At 44.0% G+C, this 21,715-nt stretch overlaps 1 protein-coding gene across 5 annotated transcripts in view; it reads right to left on the bottom strand.

Moving 5' to 3' along the window:
- LOC137377181 (doublecortin domain-containing protein 1-like) overlaps positions 1-21,144 on the bottom strand; it is an 822,721-nt gene extending 801,577 nt beyond the window's left edge. For 3 of the 5 annotated variants that reach the window (XM_068046608.1, XM_068046611.1, XM_068046612.1), the window contains exon 1: positions 21,040-21,144. The gene's annotated coding sequence lies outside the window, so the exon portion shown is untranslated. Of the gene's footprint in view, positions 1-14,341; positions 14,392-21,039 lie in introns of all 5 variants that reach the window. The other 2 variants (XM_068046610.1, XM_068046609.1) reach the window with 2 other exon arrangements.
- Positions 21,145-21,715: the final 571 nt, after the last annotated feature.

Here is a 21,715-nt window from a genome sequence, read left to right as displayed (position 1 = left end):
CAAGTAGGTGTATTTTGAGAAGACATTTAAAGACAAGAAAGGAAGAGAGACAGAGGGGTTTAGAGAGAGAGACTTTCAGAGAGTAAGGGTTCAAGCAGCCAGCAGTTCTAATATTTACATTGGAAAGGAGAGAAAGAGGGAATGATCTGGAGGCCATAGTTAGAGGAACAAAGTTCTTGGGAATGGTGATTAGGGTGGAGATCACAATGTACCAAGGCCATGGAAGAATGAGAATTTGATGCATTGGATGCACAATGTGTGTCAGTTGGACAAAATAGAATGGTAAGAATTCACAATAGGGTTGTAGCACCAGAAAGCTTGACTAAGATACTACATATGGAGCTAGGTGCTAGTGGAGCAAAGAGAAGTAAGAGTGACATGCCAGTGACTCTGCAGGAAGTTTACCTTGTTCCAAATCAGGGGGACAAGGTCAATCCCCAAAGCTTGGGTAGACAGCCTGCATCTATAGAGGTGCTGCAAAACTTAGCACCGTCTCTTTCCCCAGATATCTCAACCCCAAGAATCAATGGGGTAGATTGTCATAAAAACCCACCTGGTCCACTAATGTCCTTTAGGGAAGGAAATCTGCTGTCCTTACCTGGTCTGGCCTACCTGTGACTCCAGACCCACAGCAATGTAGTTGACTCTTACATGCCCTCTGAAATGGCCTAGCAAACCATTCAGTTGTCAAGGGCAATTAGGAATGGGCAACAAATGCTGGCCTTGCCAGCGACACCCACATCCCATGAAAGAATATAAAAAAAAGATTTTGACTTTGTAAAATAGGTGTAGCGAATGGCAACCCGTTCTATATCTCCGCACATTTTTATTATCGTTGAAGTTGGGCTCCATCTAGGATACTGCAGCAAACATAACCCAAGTCTCCCAATCTGCAGTACTTAGCTGCATCAAACAAGTCGCCAAAGCCCCATTTTCCAAGGTTAACTAATATATCATCTTCCCAATGAAGGTCAACATTGAAAATGAAGGAGCTCAAGAATTTACAGCAGTGGCTGGCTTCCCTAATGTCCGGGGCATTATAAATTGCACTCCTGTAGCCATCAAGGCACCAGAAAACCAGCCAGCAGTTTTCATCCACAGGTAAGGCTATCAATTTTTTGCCCAGCTGGTGTGTGATCGCTGCATAAGAATCAGGCAAGTCGCAAGTCTGTGCCAGTTTTACAGACCATGTCATGCCACCTTCATCCTGTGACACATCCATCCCCCCACTATTCCATTCTTCCAAGAACAGAATAGGATAGCTGCTTGGGGACAAGGGATACACCCTGTATGCACGGCTGACGATAGGAACATAGGAGCAGGAGTAGGCCATTCAGCCCATCGAGCCTGCTCCACCATTCAATACGATCATGGCTGATCATCCACTTCAATGCCTTTTTCCACACTATCCCCATATCCCTTTATGTCATTGATATTTAGAAATCTCTGCTTTAAACATACTCAATGACTGAGCTTCCACAGCCCTCTGGGGTAGAGAATTCCAAAGATTCACAACACTCTGAGTAAAGAAGTTTTTCTCATCTCTGTCCTAAGCAACTTCCCCCTTATTATGAAATTGTGTCCCCTGGTTCTAGACTCTCCAACCAGGGGAAACATCTCACCTGCATCGATCCTGTCTATCACTTTAAGTATTTTGTAGGTTTCAATGGGATCACCTCTCATTCTTTGAAATTCTCGAGAAAACAGGCCCAGTTTCCCCAATCTCTCTTCATTGGACAGTCCCATCATCCTGGGAACAAGTCTGGTGAACCTTCGTTGCACTCCCTCTATGGCAGTAATATCCTTACTAAGGTAATGGGACCAAAACTGCACACAGTGCTCCAGCAACTATTCCTGTACTCAAATCCTTTTGCGATAAAGGCTAATGCTACAACCAGGTGAGAAAGGTGTCTAGGGGTCCCTTATAGCTTTCACCTGGTCTTGCTTTAACAGGGTTTTGTTTCAAACACACTGTGTTTTAGCACCCCCCCCCCCCCCCCCCACTCCCTTGGTGGATCCTTGTTCACCACTTTCCAATTATAAGGCACAAAAATGAGCACGAACAGGCTTTCTTAGGTTTAAAGAAGAAAAGTGAAATTTATTCAAACTTAAACTTAAACTCTAATTCGGTGAATGCCTACGGATACACGCCGCGCCCCACACTAGCATGCATATGAGATACGCACATGCAAATAGAGACAGAAAAGAGCAGAAGAAAAAATAAAATAGAGAGGTTTGAGGCAATCTCTGAAGCGGGGTTTTTGTTACTGTGCTTTGAGCTCGCTGTAGTCCTTGCTTGTAGGTAGATCTTGCTTCTTGTTGGGGCCCAGTGTTCTGCTTAAACCTTGTTCACTGTAGGAGACTTTTCTCTCTTGGCGTTTATGTATCTTCAGTGGTTTTCAGTTCTGTGAGAAAGAGATCGAAGCAGACAGGAGAGGCTGCAGCGAGCCAGCCACGAGAGGTCTTGCCAGTTCAGGAGCAAACAGCTTTCTGCCTTTAAACACTGTTTCTCTAATTTAAAGGTCCCCTAGTTGGCAAGCAGGTGGTCACGTGACTGACTGGTTTGACCAGGTCTCTGTGTATTGGGGCAGGGACTGGTTCCTTTGTTCCAACACTGTGTGCGAGTATGAAAAAATGTCTTTCCAGCCAGAGGCCTGGCAACCCCTTGTAATAGGCCTACTTTTCTTCCCAGTAACAATTTTAAAATTTAATGTCCATGTGGCAAAATATGTGTGCCTCATTCTTGACAGGGGGGGGTGGCTGCATGACACCTCCACACCCAGGGGAATGAAATGCGATTTGAAAAAAAAAGGCTCATTTCATTAAAAGGTTTGAGAGATACAGAAAGAAAACCATGCATTTCTCTCATTCATTTTCATTCATTCATCAATCTTAAAGCTTATTAAAATTGTCTTTTCTGGGTGCCAGTGCTGCTCTAATTTCCCCTTTTTGGCATCCCAGTAATCATATGGTTCTTTGAGGAAGCTTTTCTTCATTTTGCCCATTGCCGTGACTGCCTAGGGCTTTGTGCCAGTTGGGGTCATTTTTTTCCCCCAGGAGAGTTAGGAGAGAGGCGGGTCTATTATGAACTCTCTATCAGTGTTTTTCTGAGTCATGCAAAGACTTCAGGGGATGGGTAGTTCCCTTTATCCATGACTGTGGGGGAGGGTTCTTTGTTAATCTCCCCTTTGTTCTCTGGGACATTCCTGCCTGCAGGTATATGTGCAGACTTCACTGCACTCTCCTGTGGCACTTTGACTCGGGGAGGCATCACCCTCATGGTTTCTCTGCCCCATAGAGGTCTCTCTGTGTCTCTGCAGGTTTCTGTAAATGCTGTCAGCAACTCTGGTGGGGTGCTTCTAGAGTCTGCATTTACATAGGAGGATGTGGATCTAACTTTTCACATTTTTTGGGGTTGGCTGACAGGACAGCAGGGGTTTTCATCTGGGATTCCTCATGGACTTCCTTTAACCTGGCATCCTAGTTACTTTTTTCAGTTCTCTTTCCAAACCTTTGCCAGCCATGTGCCTGCCTGTCCCCTTTTGATCTCAGCGGGGGTCCCTTATACTAACATACCATTAGCCTTCCTAATTGCTTTCTGTACCTGCATGTTAGCTTTCAGTGACTTATTGACAAGGACACCCAGGTACATCTACACTTTCTAATCTCTTACCATTTAGGCAATACTCTGCACATCTAATCCTCCTACCAAAAAGTATAACCTCCCATTTTTCCACATTATATTCCATCTGCCACGTTCTTGCCCACTCACTAAGTCTGTCCAAATCCCCTTGAAGCCACCTTGCATCTTCCTCATAACACACATTCCCACCTAGTTTTGTGTCATCCAGAAACTTGGAAATATTACATTCGGTCCCCACATCCAAATCATTTATATATTTTGTGAACAGCTGGGGCCCAAGTACTGATCCTTGCAGTACCCCACTAGTCATAGCCTGCCAACATGAGAATGACCCGCTTATTCCTAATCTGTTTTCTGCCCGTTAACCAATCCTTAATCCATGCCAGTATATTACCTCCTATCCCATGTGCTTTAATTTTGCTAACCAAACTTGTGTGGGGGATTTTATCAAAAGCCTTCTGAAAATCCAAGTATACTATGCCCAGCAACACCCTTTATCAATTCTGTTAGTAACTTCCTCAAAAAACTCCAACAGGTTCGTCAAACATGATTTCCCATTCATAAATCCATGTTGACTATGCCCAATCAGATCATTATTATCCAAGTGTCCATTTATCACATCCTTTAAAATAGATTCTAACATTTTCCCTACTTCTGATGTAAGGCTGAGGTCTGTAGTTCGCTGTTTTCTCTCTCCCTCCCTTCTTAAATAGTGGGGTGACATTTGCTACCTTCCAATCTGCAGGAACCGCTCCAGAATCTATAGAATTTTGGAAGGTGATCACCAATGCATCCACTATCTCCATAGCTACTTCTTTCAACACTCTGGGATGTAAAATATCGGGTCCTGGGGACTTAACAACCTTCAGCCCCATTAATTTCTCCAAGACAATCTTCTTACTAATACTAATTTCCTTCAATTCCTCATTCTCCCTCATCTCTTGGATCTCTAATTCTGGGAGATTTCCTGCATCTTCCTCAGTGAAGACAGACACAAAGTAATCATTTAGCTTCTCTGCCATTTCTCTATTCCCCATTATAAATTCTCCTGACTCTGCTGGTAGTGGACCCACATTTGTCTTAGCCAACCGTTTACTTTTTCCATACCTATAGAAGCTTTTACAGTCCATTTTTATGTTTTTTGCTAGTTTACATTCATATTCTATTTTCCCTTTCTTTATCAGTTTCTTTGCCCTCCTTTGCTGTATTCTAAAACCCTCCCAATCCTCAGGTTCACTACTATTGCTGGCAACTTTATAGACCTTTTCTTTTAATCTTATACAATCCTTAACTTCCTTTGTTAGCCACAGTTGATTGCCTTTTCTTTTTGGGTTTTTGTGCCTTGAAGGAATGTATAGTTGCTGTAAACTACGTAATAATTCTGTGAAGACTATACATTGCCTATGCACTGTCATACCTTTCAATGTATTTTCCCAATCCACCTCAGCCAATTTGCCTGACATGCTAGGCCCCCACCTGCCAAGAATGAAGCATATTAATTTTGTCATGAACATTAATATTAAACTGTTACTGGAGTGAAGAAAGGACTTGTTAAGCAGATCAGCCATGGCTGGAAAAGACATTTGCATATTAACAGACGGTGATTGGAAGGAATAAGGGCCATTCCCTGACACATTCAACCCACAATGAACCTTGATCACCGGGTATTATGTGTAAGAGGAGCATTTCAGAGACTGCTAAAGTGATACAATCCAAGACATGGTCAGACCAGTTAGTCACATGACTAACCTGCTTGACAACCTGTGTTTTTCTGAATTGGACAAACAGTTTGAACTGAGAGTGTCTGTTTGCTCCTGGACTGAGAAGATCTCTCCTGTCTGCTCCTATCTGTTACAACCAGGTGAGGAAGACATCTAGGGGTATTTTACTATCTTCACTTGGTCTTATTGTAACAGGGTATTATTTTAAACACACTGTGTTTTGAGCTCCCCCTTTGTAAATCCTTGTTCACAGCTTGCCAATTATAAGGCAAAGAAATGAGCATAAGGAGGCTTTCTTTGGTTTAAAGGAGAAAAGTGAAGTTTAAACTTAAACTCTAATATGGTTAACACCTACTGGTGTATAACATGCCCACATTGGTATGCACACACTATACATGCATGCAAATAGGGACAGAAAAGAGCAGAAGAAAAATAAAATGGAGACCTTTGCCGCAGTTTCTAAAAAGATGGTGGGGGTGGGGGGGGGGGGGTGGGGTGGGGCTTGTTACTGTTTCTGTGTTTCCAGCTCACCATAGAGTCCTTGATTGTAAATAGCTCTTACTTTTCGTTGGGGCTCAGTATTCTTCTAAAACCTTGTTCACTATAGGAGACTTTTCTCTCTTGGGGTTCATATGTCTTCAACAGTTTCTGAAGCAGGTGAGAGTGAGATGAGAGCAGACAGGAGAGAGGTCTTCTCAGAGAAGGAGCTTTATGATTTCTTTCCCTGTTGGAAGTTCAAATTCAAAAAACTCCAACAGTCAGTCAGTCATGTGACTAAAACTGGTCTGACCACTTTGTCTGTGTATTGGGGAAGCAAGGTCCCTTTGTTCCAACACTATCTGTTACTACGCAAATGTCTTTCCAGTCAGGGGCTTGCAAATTTAGGTTTTAATGTTCATGTGGCAAAATCATGTGTACCTCAGTCTTGGCAGGTGGGGAGTTTGCCTGACACATCTCTTTCTCACAAGCCTCTGAATCCACTGAAGACACATGAACCCCAAGAGAGAAAAGTCTCCGACAGAGAACAACGTTTAAGAAGAATACTGGGCCCCAACAAAAAGCAAGATCTACCTACAAGCAAGAACTCTCCAGAGAGCTCGAAGAACCATAACAAAAATTCTCCAGATATTGCCTCAAACCTTTCCACTTTATTTTTCTTCTGCTCTTTTCTGTCTCTATTTGCATGTGTGTATTGCGTATGCATGCTAGCTTGGGCACGTCATGTATACGTTGGTGTCAACTGAATTAGAGTTTAAGTTAATAAATATAAGTTTTCTTCTTTAAACCTAAAGAAGCCTTTTGTGCTGTTTTTTTTGCCTTATAATTGGAAAGCGGTGAACAAGGATTCACCAAGGGAATGCTAAAAACACAGTGTGTTTGAAATTAAACCCTGTTACGGTAAGACCAGCTGAAAGTTGAAAGGGAACCCAAGACCTCTTTCTCACCTGGTCGTAACAGACATTTGCAGGCTCATCCGGGATTGACCCACAGACAAATGAGAAATTGGAAGGAGCAAGTCAAATTGTTCCCAATGAAAAAGTAGGCAAGATTTCAGGTGGTGGAGGCAGGAACAGTAGCAACATTTAAGAGGCATCTGGACAGGTACTTGAATGAGCAAGGCATAGAAGGATATGGAATTCATGCAGGCAGGTGGGATTAGTATAGATAGGCATTATGGTCGGCATGGGCGCGGTGGGCCGAAGGGCCTGTTTCTATGCTGTACGACTCTATGACAAATCCGAAAAGGACAAAGAGTGGGAAGGTGATATCTGCCCAGGCAGCCTTGGAAGAGAAAGGAAAGCAGGAGACACAGGGGTCCTCCTTGAGCCAAAAAGGAAGATGCTGTGAGCAAGAGTGAGACCCGGAGACCTGTGTGCTTCCATTGTAATAAAGCAGGGCATTTAAAAACTGACTGCTGGAAACGAAAGGGAAAATCTGTAGGGTTAATCAGGGCACACACGCTCAGTGAAGACGCAAACCTCAAGGACAGCACAGCAGAACAAGCTGTGGCTTTAACTGCAGTAAGAGTGCAACCCAGGAAGCTTACTATGCCTAATGCAGGAAAAGCTAATAGGAATCCTGAAGGCTATCAGGGTTTTGTATCTGAAGGGAAAGTAACCCCACACCCCTCGAGTGGGGCCAGCCAGCCCATAGTAATTGTCAGGGACACAGGGGCCACTAGATCCCTTTTACTAGGAAAAGGACTGACCTTTCCCCCAGAGAGTGCAGTGAACACCAGAATGTTGGTGAATGGTATTGGTGGGCAGTGTATGTCTGTACCTGTACACCGGGTGCACCTGGAGTGCGACCTAGTTTCAGGACCGGTGACTGTAGGGATTGTCCCTAGTTTGCCTGTGGACAAGGTTGACCTGCTCCAAGTTAATGATCAGGCAGGGGTGAATGTGGTAGCCCCCCACCTCCCCCCCCCCCTCCACCGAGTAGCTAAAGAAAGACCGCAGGAGGTCAGAGAGACAGGGCAGTGGCAGGAGACGGACCCCTGCAGTTTCCCTGAATGTGTAGTGGATCAGGCCATGATCAAACCAGCTCCCCAGGAGGAGACTGCATTGGCATTGCAGGCAGATGACCATGAGTTCTGCCTGTCCAAGACTTTCTTTGGAAAGTTAGGAGACCCAGGGAATGAATTAAATGGCTTTTCCCTAGCTTAGGCTCAGCGAGCCGACCCAGTATTGCAAGAGTTAGCTCAGACTGCCCAGTGTAGCAGAGGGAGTCCCTGACTGTTACTATTTAAAGAATGAGGTACTGATGAGGAAATGGAGTTCTCCTCACAGGCCTGAGAGCAAGGAGTGGACAGTAGTTCACCGGTTAGTGGTGCAGCAGGGGTACCGGAGAGAAATATTAAGAAGGGCCCACGAGACTACAGTGGCTGTACATGCCGGTATACAAAAGACCAAAGCCCGCATAATACAGTAGTTTGACTGGCCAAAACTTGACAAAGATGTGGTGGAGTACTGCAGGAGTTGCCACATGTGCCAGGTTGAGGGTAAACCCCAACCTACAGTGAAACCTGCACCCCTAAGTCTTGTACCGGTGTTAGGTGGTCCCTCCAGCAGAGGGCTGGTGAACTGTAAAGGACCCCCACTGAGAACAAAAGGGGACAGGCACAAGGCTTGCAAAAGTTTAGAAAGTGAAGGGGTAAAAGTGGGCAGGTTAAAGGAAGTCCAGGAGCAATCCTGCGTCAAAGCCCTTATCGTCCGGTGAGCCAGCCCTGCAAAATGTGAAAAGTTAGACCCCACATCCTCCTATGTAAATTCAGACACTAGAAGCACCACACCAGAGTTGCTAACAGCATTTACAGGAACCTGCAGAGATGAAGAAAGACCTCTAGGGGGCAGAGAATCTGTGAGGGTGATGCCTCACCTAGTCAAAGTGCCACAGGGTAGTGCAGTAGAGTCTGCACAAATACCTGCAGGCACGAGTGTCCCGAGGACAAAGGAGATATTAGCAAAGAATCCTCCCCCACAGTCAGAAAAAAGAAAACCACCCATCCCCCAAAAGTCAAAAGCCTTTGCATGATTCAGCAAAGCACTGAAGGAGAGTTCAGGATAGATCCGCCCACTGCTGACTCTCCTGGGGAAAAAAAATTACCTCAGCAGGAACAAAGGCCCTAGGCAGTCATGGAAATGGGCAAACGGAAGAGAAACATCCCCAAAATAGAACCACATGTTTATGGAGATGCCAAAAAAGGGGTGATTTGTGACGAATGAGAGAAATGCATGGGTTTTTTTCTGTATCTTATATTTTCTCTCGACCTTTTTAATGAAATGCGCCTTTTCTCAAATCGCATTTTAATCCACTGGGTGTGGAGATTTCATGCTTGGCCCCACCTGCCAAGAATGAGGCACTTTAATTTTGTCATGAACATTGATATGAAACTGTTACTGGAGTGAAGAAATGAATTGTTAAACAGATCAGCCACGGCTTGAAAAGATATTTGCATATTAACAGACGGTGATTGGAAGGACAAAGGACCATTCTCTGACACATTCAACCCACAATGGACCTTGATCACCAGGTATTGTGTGTAACAGGAGCTTTCCAGAGACTGCTAAAGTGATACAATCCAAGATGTGGTCAGACCAGTTAGTCACATGACTAACCTGTGTTTTCCTGAACAAAGTGATTATTGACAACGCAGAGGCAGCTGACGTCATCAGACTGCACCAATCTGCACACATGTACAGATTGGCTCCTATTCTCTGCGCGTGCGCTGCGTTCCGCATTGCCAGGGCTGGTTGGCACATGCGCAGATGATGTCATCACGTAACACGGGCAGAGAGCGGGGAGAGAGCGGGGGGGTGGTGGTGGGCGAGAGAGCCAGGGTGGGGGAAGCGGGGAGAGAGTGGGTGTGGGGGAAGCGGGGAGAGCGCGGCCGAAGATCTTGGTGGTGACAGATGCGCTCTCCCCCCACCACCGCCCGCTCGCTCACTCCCCCCCACCACTCGCTCACTCCCTCCCCAGCCCGCTTGCTCACTCTCTCCCCAGCCCACTTGCTCACTCCCTCCCCGGCCCGCTCGCTCACTCCCTCCGGCCATTGTGTGCTGCCATGTGTTTAGGTTGCCTTCGTGTGATTATTTGAGCAGCGTCATCTTTAGTCCTGGCAGCTGCCTGATGTCACCGACTGTGACGTTTTAGTGGCACAGGCTACATTTGCGCGTGTGCCACTGCAGCGCCACCTAGTGGTTGCGTTGTCAGCAAATGCAGCCGAATTGTACAAACAGTTTGAACTGAGAGTGTCTGTTTGCTCCTGGACTGAGAAGATCTCTCCTGTCTGCTCCCATCTCTTTCTCACACCTCGCTGAATCTACTGAAGACACATGAACCCCAAGAGAGAAAAGTCTCCTACAGCGAACAAGGTTTAAGAAGAATACAGGGCCCCAACGAAAAGCAAGATCTACCTACAATCAAGGACTCTACAGTGAGCTCAAAGAACTGTAACAAAAACTCTTCAGATATTGCCTCAAACTTTTCCACTCTATTTTTCTTCTGCTCTTTTCTGTCTCTATTTGCGTGGGCACGTCATGTATCCATAGAAACATAGAAACATAGAAAATAAGAGCAGGAGTAGGCCATTCGGCCCTTCGAGTCTGCTCCGCCATTCATTATGATCATGGCTGATCATCCAACTCATTAACCTGTTCCAGCCTTCGCCCCATACCCTTTGATCCCTTCAGACCCAAGAACTATTTCTAACTCCTTCTTGAAAACATACGATGTTTTGGCCTCAACTGCTTTCTGTGGCAGCGAATTCCACAGGCTCACCACTCTCTGGGTGAAGAAATTTCTCATCTGAGTCCTGAAAGGTTTACTCCATATCCTTAGACTATGACCCCTGGTTCTGGACTCCCCCACCAGCGGGAACATCCTTCCTCATCTACCCTGTCAAGTCCTGTTAGAATTTTATAGGTTTCTATGAGATCCTCCCTCACTCTTCTGAACTCCAGCGAATATAATCCTAACCGACTCAATCTCTCCTCATACGTCAGTCCCGCCATCCCAGGAATCAGTCTGGTAGGCCTTCGCTGCACTCCCTCTATAGCAAGAACATCCTTCCTCAGATAAGGAGACCAAAACTGCACACAATATTCGAAGTGTGGCCTCATCAAGGCCCTGTATAATTGCAGCAAGACATCCCTGCTCCTGTACTTGAATCCTCTCGCTATGAAGGCCAACATACCATTTGCCTTTTTTACTGCCTGTTGCACCTGCATGCTTAATTTCAGCGACTGGTGTATGAGAACACCCAGGTCTCTTTCAGTTTATAGCCATTCAGATAATAATCTGCCTTCCTGATTTTGCTACCAAAGTGGATAACCTCACATTTATCCACATTATACTGCATCTGCCATGCATTAGCCCACTCACTCAACTTGTCCAAATCACCCTGAAGCCTCTCTGCATCCTCCTCACAACTCACCCTCCCACCCAGTTTTGTGTCATCTGCAAATTTGGAGATATTACATTTAGTTCCCTCATCTAAATCATGAATGTATATTGTGAATAGCTGAGGTCCTGCACCGATCCCTGCGGTACCCCACGAGTCACTGCCTGCCATTCGGAAAAAGATCCATTTATCCCTACTCTTTGTTTCCTGTCCGCCAACCAATTTTCTATCCATCACAATACACTACCCCCAATCCCATGTGCTTTAATTTTACATGCTAATCTCTTATGTGGGACTTTGTCGAAAGCCTTCTGAAAGTCCAAATAAACCACATCCACAGGCTCCCCCTCATCAACTCTACTAGTTACATCCTCGAAGAATTCTAGTAGATTTATCAAGCATGATTTCCCTTTCGTAAATTCATGCTGACTCTGCCTGGTTCTACCACTGTTCTCTAAGTGCTCTGCTATAAAATCTTTGATAATGGACTCTGGAATTTTCCCCACTACCCACGTCAGGCTGACTTGGTCTATAATTCAATAAAAGCAAAATACTGCGGATGCTGGAAATCTGAAATAAAAACAAGAAATGCTGGAACCACTCAGCAGGTCTGGCAGCATCTGTGAAAAGAGAAGCAGAGTTAACGTTTCGGGTCAGTGACCCTTCTTCGGGTCACTGACCCGAAACGTTAACTCTGCTTCTCTTTTCACAGATGCTGCCAGACCTACTGAGTGGTTCCAACATTTCTTGTTTTTATTTGGTCTATAATTCCTTGCTTTCTCTCTACCTCCCTTTTTAAATAGTGGGGTTACATTAGCTACGCTCCAATCTGTAGGAACTCGTAGGTGTCCACCCAATTAAAGTTTAAGTTTAACTTTAATAAATTTCAATTTTTCTTCTTTAAACCTAAGAAAGCCTGTTTGTTTGCTGGTTTATTTGCCTTACAATTGGAAAGTGGTGAACAAGGATTCACCAAGGGGGAGCTAAAAACACAATGTGTTTAAAATTAAACCCAGTTACGGTAAGACCAGGTGAAGACTGAAAGCAAACCCTCGACCTCTTTCTCACCTGGTCGTAACATGCCCCTCATACCTTTATAATTTTCTTTGTTCACATTTAACACCCTGGCTTCAGATTGAATTACCTCACTTTCAAACATAATGTAAAATTCTATCATATTATGGTCACTCATCCCTAAAGGTTCTTTTGCAACAAAATTATTAATTATCCCTTTCTCATTACATAATACTAGATCTAAAATAGCCTGTCCTCTAGTTGGTTCCTCAACATACTGCTCTAGAAAACCATTCCTAACATGCTCCAGAAACTCGTCCTCCACAGCATTAGTGCTCAATTGGTTTACCCAGTCTATGTGTAGATTGAATTCTCCCATAATTACCGTATTACCCATTCTATATGCTTTTCTAATCTCCTGATTAATACCATGCTCCACACTACCACTACTGTTTGGTGGCCTATAAACAACTCCTACCAATGTTTGCTGCCCCTTGCTGTTTCTTAGCTCCATCCAAATTCCACATTTTAATAAAAGCAAGGGGTTCTGATGAAGGGTCACTGACCTGAAATGTTAACTCTGCTTCTCTCTCCACAGATGCTGTCAGACTTGCTGAGTATTTCCAGAGTTTCTTGTTTTTATTTCAGATTCCACGTTTTGTTCTTCCGATCTGAGATCCTCTCTTACTAATGTACTGATTCCATCCCTTATTATCAGCACAACACCACCTCCTTTTCCTTTTTCCTGTCCTTCTTAAATGTTGAATATCCTTGACTATTCAGTTCCCAGTCTTGGTCACCCTGTAGCCACATTTGCATAATGGCAATTGAGACCATACCCATTTACCTCTATTTGGGTCTTTAATCATCTACCTTGTTGCTAATGCTGCATGCATTCAGGTAACCTTGTCTTCTTGACATTATTGTGTATGCTAAACCAAGTTGATGCTTGCCTTTGTTTCACCTGTCTTCTAATGTCACTTGCTACTTTTCTACCTCCTGTTACCAACTTTACTTCCTTCAAATTTTAGTTACCCCTCAGGTTCCCATCCCCCTGATAAGCTAGTTTAAACCCTCCCCAACAGCACTAGCAAATCTCCCTGCGAGGAAATTAGTTCCAGTCCGGTTAAGATGTAGCCTGTCCATCCTGTACAGGTCCCACCTGCCCCAGAACCAGTTCCAATGCCTCAGAAATCTGGTGCCCTCCCTCCTACACCAATTCTCCAGCCACGTGTTCAATCGATCAATCCTCCTATTCCTATGCTCAGTAGCACGTGGCACTGGGGGTAATCCTGAGATTACTTCTCTTGAGGTCCTGCTTTTTAATTTCCTTCCTAGCTTCCTAAAATCTGCTTTCAGGACCTCATCCCTCATCCTACCTATGTCATTGGTACCAATGTGGACTACAACCTCTGGCTGTTCACCCTCCCCCAGAAGGATGTCCTGCAGCCGCTCCGTAACATCCTTGACCCTGCCACCAGGGAGGCAACACACCAGCCTGGAGTCACATCTACTGACGCAGAAACGCCTGTTTGATCCACTAACTATCGAATCCTCTATCACTATTGCTCTTCCACTCTTCTTCCTCCCATCCTGTACAGCTGAGCCAGCAGTGGTGCCGCAGACTTTGCTCTGGCTGCACTCCCCTGGGGAACCATTGTCCTCACCAGGATCCCAAATGGAAACCAATTAGCAAACAAGATAGACTCAGGGGACTCCTGCACTGCCTGTCTGGTTCTCCTAGACTGCCTGGCAGTCACCCATTCCCCATCTGCCTGCATGCTCCTAACCTGCGTTGTGACCACCTCCCTAAACGTACTATCCATGTAGTCCTCTGCCTCGTGAATGCACAACAATGACTCCAGTCGCTGCTCAAGTTCTGAAATCCAGAGTTCAAGCTTCTGCAGCCACTGGCACTTCCTGCAGATGTGTTCATCTGGGACATGTGGTGCATCCATGACTTCCCACATACCGCAGGATGTACATTCAACTTGGCCGAGCTGACCTGCCATATCATAACTTTAAAAACTATTTATTATAATTAGAAGTAAAATAACTTACCAGTTACCATCAATCAGCTTCTTCCCCTGTACCGAAGAGACAGCCAGCTACTGAAGGGTGAAAAAAAGTAGAAAAAGAAAGGAGCACCTCCCTCATTGAATTCCCTCATGCCCTAACTCACACTTTACACTCTGTGCACTCCAAGTAGTTCTCAGTGCAGACAAATTTATTTTCTCTCTTAATTTATAGTTCCCCTCCTTACCGAACTCCCTCACTTACCAAATTCCTTTTTTCACACTCTGTACCTCCAGCAGCACTCAGTGCAGACAAGCAGCACTGAGAGTCCCTTGAATTTATGCTTCCTGTAAACAATGCTGTCTCAGCTCTGCTAGAGTTCAGAAACCAGTTTAAGCTAGTTCCCTAATTAACCAGCTATAGCTACTCACAGACAGCTTGTATATCCTTGTTTAAATCTGTAAGAAACCTAACTTTCCTCTTAACTTAAACAGTAATTCAATTAATTGCTAAATGTAAACAAAACAAAAGCTAGACTTCAGAGAGATTAACCCTTAAAATCCACTCACAAACAAAACTCCTTTCTTCACACTCTGTGCCTTCAGCAACACTCAGTGCAGACCCAGTTTACAATCCCACCAGGTCTGAACAGCTCAGATACAAGCAGAACCATGGCACCACTAGGAACATCATTCAGCACACAATTCCCCTTCCCTAAACAGTTCCACAAAGCCCCTTTGCATTGACAGTTCTTCTTACCCACTTCAGCACTCCCTTAATACTGCATTAAAGAATGTCAAAATCATTGATCCAACTAAACTGCTGACAATGCAGACCCCTAAGCTGTCATGAAAATATGCTGCAGTCAAAATGCTATGATGATTTCATGGAGATTAGGAGTGTAGGTACTCTAGCAACAATCCCCAGGACACTGCACTTAGTGCATGTCCATAACCCAACATTACTCCCCCAATTAGTACCTGCTGCTTCCTCTCTTTCAGACAATTTCTAATCCACATTCAGATTTCACCATCGATGTCCATTGCCTAAACATGCATAGCAGTCTTTCATGTGGAACCTTTATCAAAAGCATTCTGGAAATATATGTATACTATGTAATACAACTTCCCAATGTCAGCTTAAAAAGTAATTTCCTCAAAATCAAGGATTGTTGCTAAGGCATGATGCTGACCTCATGACAGAATGATTGCCAAGTTAGTTAGTGGTTGGTGGCCGTGCCGAGATGCTCAGCCACAAGGTAGATATCCTTAAGGCTTGTGTCTATGTGACTATCAATAGAGCAGACTCAATGACAGATGTTGCAGCCAATTATTTTCTTTCATCTACATCTGAAGTCATAAACAAACTGTAGGTATGGCCTGTTAACCACTCACCCACTAAGCTAAGGCAAGCTAAGGTAAAAAAAAGAAAGAAATTGCTGGAGGAAAACAGAGAGCTTTGAAAACAATCTGTGTGTATCGGGTCCTATCTCGAAGAATATACTGGTTCAGCAATGTCTACAAATTATTAAATGGCCAATCACACAGTGATAGGAATAATTTTCCTATCCTTCTAAAACAGCACATCCCTTGACTTACTATGAGCAATACCACAGGAGTTTTGGTAATTGTTTCAGAACTTCTCACTATGAAAACAATAGGTAGAGCCTCAGAGTAAAACATTATTTTATAGATTAATGATTATGATACTAAACGAGCAACCCAGAGATTGTAAGTTCAGATTGCACCATGGGAACTTTTTAAAAATTAATTGTTGGGATAAAGGCATTATTTGCAAAGCCTGCATTTATTGCACATTCCTAGTTGCCCTTTAGAAGGTGGTGTAAGGCCACCATTTTGAACTGCTGCATTCCATGTGGTGAAGGTACTCTTACAATGCTGTTCAGTAGGAGGTTCCAGGATTTTGACCCAGCGACAATGAAGAAACAGTGGTACAGCAAAGGCCATGGGCCCCAAGAACATCTCAGCTATAGTGCTGAAGACCTTTGCTCTAGAAATAGCCGTGCCCCTAGCCAAGCTGTTCCAGTACAGTTACAACGCTGGCATCTACCTGACAAAGTGGAAAATTGTCCTGTCCACAAATAGCAGGACAAATTCCAGCCAATTCCCGCCCCACCAGTTTACTGTCAATCATCAGCAGAGTGATGGAAGGCGGCATCAACATGCTATCAAGCGGCACTTACTCAGCAACAATCTGCTCACCAATGCTCAGTTTTGGTTCCATCAGGGCCTCTCAGCTCAAGACTTCATTATATCATTGGTCCAAACATGGACAAAAGAGCTGAATTCCAGAGCTGAGATGAGAGTAATTGCCCTTGACATCAAAGCAGCTTTTGACCAAGTATGGCATCAAAAATCCTGAGCAAAATTGAAGGCAATGGGAATCAGGGGGAGAACTCTCCAATAGCTGCAGTCATACCCCTGGCACAAAGGATGGTTGTGCTTGTTGGAGGTCAATCATCTCAGACCCAGGCATTGCTGTTGGCGTTCTTCAGGGTAGAGTCCTAGGCCCAACCATCTTCAGCTGCTTCATCAATGACCTTCCCTCCATCATAAAGTCAGCAGTCGTTGTCCTTGAGACAGTGGTGGTGAGCTGCTTTCTTGAACTGCCGCAGCCCATGTGCTGTTAGGGAGTAAGTTCCAGGATTTTGACCCAGTGACAGTGAAGGAACAATGATATAGTCCCAAGTCAGGATGGTGTCTGACTTGGCGGTGAAGGTGCTGCTGAAGAAATTTTGGCAAGTTGCCGCAGTGCACTCTGTAAGTTGTACTGCGGCCACAGTCCGCAGATGGAGAAGATGGAAATTTAAGCTATGAAAGTAAATTTGCTAAACCTCATAATCCATGGAATGGTACTAAAAGATGACCGTGAAAGCTGTTCGGACTGTTGCAAAAAACAACTGGTTCAATAATGTCTTTGGGTACAGTAACTTGCTACCAATACATGGTATGACCTTCATGTGACAAACATGTCACAGCTCACAGTCTATTTCAAACTGTTTTATTTTCTCAATCCAGGCTCATTCGCCAGCATGACTCGGGACGTTAAGTAATTCATTATCTTATTTCAGATGGTCAACAAATCTTAATTGTAATGAGGATGGTTGTATTCATATGGACACAGCATGAAGTGTCTGTGGAGACTATACTCCTGTGAGAGAGGGTAGCTCGGTTGGTTGACTAGCAAGCAGGCAGATCCCTGTTCAGTAAGGTGTCAGAACATCGCCTCTCTGGTTTCTCTGACCAGAATTGATAGAAAAGAAGGGAAGCAGATTTTGAGCAAAGGACTACGAGACGCAGTCCTTGGTCCAGATCTAGAAGCTAAAGGGCAGACAGGCATTTTATTTTGTAGTTAGACTTTGTCTTTAGAACTACCTTTCTTCCAAAAAGGACAGGGTGTGGTTTATTACTTTTCCTCAGATTTTGGGGGGAAGTAGTGAGATTAAATTATGTAAGTGGCCTTTGCTTTCACTGTGAAGTACACCGGAACATTTTTTTTCAGTGTTAAAGATGCTATAAATGTAAATTGCTGTTTTTGTTGTAACTTGATGTTCACTTGCTGTCTGCAAAACAACACAGCTCAAAGATTTATATCTATCCTTGTCCTACAGAGAGCTTCTCAGTCCATCATCAAAAAGATTTGGGAAGGGCACATGAGGATATGCACAAAAGACACATTATTCACGTTATTCAGATCAGATTACAAGAAGGGTCCCATTATTACACTTTCATTTTTAAAAAATCATACGCTTAAATATTGGGAGGTACGGGTGCATTCCTGAACGTTACAGTAAATACTGCTGTACCTAAGAAAATCTCTAAGGCAGACATTAAACTTGCAACAGTCCTTAAGACTGGTTCAAATACTGTAAATCCTAGCATAACCTGATAACAAACCCCTGGCCAAATCAGACCATTTATAACCCTAATTCCCTCCCTCCCACCCAATCCATAGAGTCACTGTAGCACTTCAAAAGGGAACTTGACAAATTTCTGAAAAAGGACATTTCCATTTTAAGAGGGTTAGTTAAGTTATGGGTACCTGCTGCCTTTACGAGCCTTGTTTGACTCCATCAGAGTGAGAGAGGAATTTCTGATTTTCTCCTGAATTGTCCTCAGGTTTTCTCTCTCTTTTCTCTCTCACTCAAGAGATAACAGGGTTAAGGGATGACGATCTGCGTCTGAAATTTCACCATTAAGTAGATAGGGTGGGTTTGATCGTCCTGATGCTCTTTTCTCAAAGAACAAGAACAAAGAACAGTACAGCACAGGAACAGGCCATTCGGCCCGCCAAGCCTGCGCCAATCTTGATGCCTGCCTAAACTAAAACCTTCTGCACTTCCGGGGCCCATGTCCCTCTATTCCCTTCCTATTCATGTATTTGTCAAGATGGCTCTTAAACGTCGCTATCGTATCTGCTTCCACCACCTCCCCTGGCAGCAAGTTCCAGGCACTCACCACCCTCTGTGTAAAAAACTTGCCTCGCACATCCCCTCTAAACTTTGCCCCTCTCACCTTAAACCTATGTCCCCTAGTAACTGTCTCTTCCACCCTGGGAAAAAGCTTCTGACGATCCACTCTGTCCATGCCGCTCATAACTTTGTAAACCTCTATCATGTCGCCCCTCCACCTCCGTCGTTCCAGTGAAAACAATCCGAGTTTTTCCAAACTCTCCTCATAGCTAATGCCCTCCAGACCAGGCAACATCCTGGTAAACCTCCTCTGTACCCTCTCCAAAGCCTCCACGTCCTTCTGGTAGTGTGGCGACCAGAATTGCACGCAATATTCTAAGTGTGGCCTAACTAAGGTTCTGTACAGCTGCAACATGACTTGCCAATTTTTATACTCTATGCCCCGACCGATGAAGGCAAGCATGCCGTATGCCTTCTTGACTACCTTATCCACCTGCGTTGCCACTTTCAGTGACCTGTGGACCTGTACGCCCAGATCTCTCTGCCTGTCAATACTCCTAAGGGTTCTGCCATTTACTGTATACTTCCCACCTGCATTAGACCTTCCAAAATGCATTACCTCACATTTGTCCGGATTAAACTCCATCTACCAGTTCTCCGCCCAAGTTTCCAACCGATCTATATCCTGGTGTATCCTCTGACAATCCTCATCACTATCCGCAACTCCACCAACCTTTGTGTCGTCCGCAAACTTATCAGACCAGCTACATTTTCCTCCAAATCATTTATATATAATACAAACAGCAAAGGTCCCAGCACTGATCCCTGCGGAACACCACTAGTCACATCCCTCCATTCAGAAAAACACCCATCCACTGATACCCTCTGTCTTCTATGACCGAGCCAGTTCTGTATCCATCTTGCCAGCTCACCTCTGATCCCGTGTGACTTCACCTTTTGTACCAGTCTGCCATGCGGGACCTTGTCAAAGGCTTTACTAAAGTCCATATAGATAACATCCACTGCCCTTCCTTCATCAATAATCTTCGTCACTTCCTCAAAAAACTCAATCAAATTAGTAAGACACGACCTCCCCTTCACAAAACCATGCTGTCTCACCCTTTTTGTATGTCTAAATGCCTCGTCTCCTCATATTACATGCTGCACCCATCCAATTCCGATTGCCATTTTTTAATTCATTCTTGAGATGTGGGCATTGCTGGCAAGGCCAGCATTTATTGCTGATCCCTAATTGCCCTCGAGAAGGTGGTTTTAAGCCACTTGCTTGAATGCAACTCAGTAGCTTGCTGGGCAATTTCAGAGGGCAGTTAAGAATCAACCACATTGCTATAGGTCTGGAGTCACATATAGACCAGACTGGGTATGGACGGCAGGTTTCCTTCCCTAAAGGGCATTAATGAGCCAGATGGGTTTTTACGATAATTCGGTACTTTCATGGTCATCATTAATGATACTAGCTTTTTACTCCAGATTTATTTAATTAATTAAATTTAAATTTCCCAGCTGCTGTGGAGGGATTTGAACACGTGTCTCTGGATCATTAGTCCCAACCTCCAGATTACTAGTCCAGTAACATAACCACTATGCTACCTTACCTGTACCATTTGTTGTTGCCAGTGCTTATTTTAAATCTGAACATAAAAATTTAACTGTCGACAATTGTGTCCATGCAGTACCCACATACTTAGCATGCACAATTGCCAGAGGGGCAATATAAAATAAACTGGAACAGTGCCCTTCAGTCCATCAACATGTATTTCATATCGTTGGACCAGACTTTATACGTTAGTAAAACTCTGACCTTGACGAAAATAAGACTCTGGATTTAAGGCTTATTAAAAAATTATTTTGCTGCACTTCATTTTTCATGGTTGACATCACTAAACTGTACTGGGGACAATCCCAATTTCAATGTCTCCGTGTTGCACTCATGATTCTCTCTTCATTTTGTTGTCCTGATTCCTTGCATGGTTCTAATTCAATTTTGTATCGCTAGAATTAATAGAGCCAGTGGCAATTATTAGTTAGAATATATGTTTATGGAACTAAAAGCAAAAATTAATTTGTGGCCTACTACAATGCAATTCATGTTGTCACATTAAAATAAAGTTCTGCATTCCCCATTACTTTTTAGTAAAGGTTGAACGATAGAGAATGAGGCATTTATTTTTTTAGTTTTAGTGTTGTTTTTGCCCTTACTCAACTCTTTCAGATACTTCAGCACCTGTCATACTTAAGAGGAGAGAAGAAGTGCTTTCATTAATAAAACTATCAAAAAATTCTGATTTACCTGCATTAAAATTCTATGAAGTTATGTTTTCAGCTCTTTGATGTTTTCTTTCAAAGTTTACAACTATCATCACGGTTGTTCACTGATAAACACTTCCACAGTGAAGCATTGGAAAGAACTAAAGCCTGGGATCTCTAGCAACAGTTGCTAGACACAAAAACCATGTGATCAGAGCACTTGTAACCAGGTGTCACTCTGAGGTCAATCATTAATTGTGGAAGCCAGCAAAGAAAAACAATTTTCCCACCTACCTAAGTAAATCTACCAAATTACTAGTAAATGTTCATTGGATCCTATTCCTGTGTTTTCAGGAAAAAGTCACAATTCAAAGTGTTTTTGTGCCGATCTCTCCCTAACTTTAACCTTTAAATCTCTGCTACTGAAAGCCTGTTAGGCTTCCAAACCTTTAAGTTCAGATTTTAACTCCTGTAAATGTTTTGTGGGCCAGTGGCTGAAGTGGGCAGGAAACTGTCTGGCCCATGACAACATCGGGCCCTGGAGATTTTAACTCCTTGGTGTCATCCCACCAGAATTCAGGGGCATGTACCAGCTGGCCAGGAGCTGAATTTCATTCCATAAGAGGCTGTCAGCAAGGTCTCGAAGGACCAATTCCCCAGCAATGAGATGTTCTTAGATGGGGTGTCAGGGATTCGAGAGGCATTGTGCTTGCGGAGGG

Source organism: Heterodontus francisci, chromosome 14 (assembly GCF_036365525.1).
Source record: "Heterodontus francisci isolate sHetFra1 chromosome 14, sHetFra1.hap1, whole genome shotgun sequence".
NCBI classification, from domain to species: domain Eukaryota; kingdom Metazoa; phylum Chordata; class Chondrichthyes; order Heterodontiformes; family Heterodontidae; genus Heterodontus; species Heterodontus francisci.
Note: the sequence above shows the minus strand (reverse complement) of the source record. Positions and strands in the feature narration are given on the sequence as shown.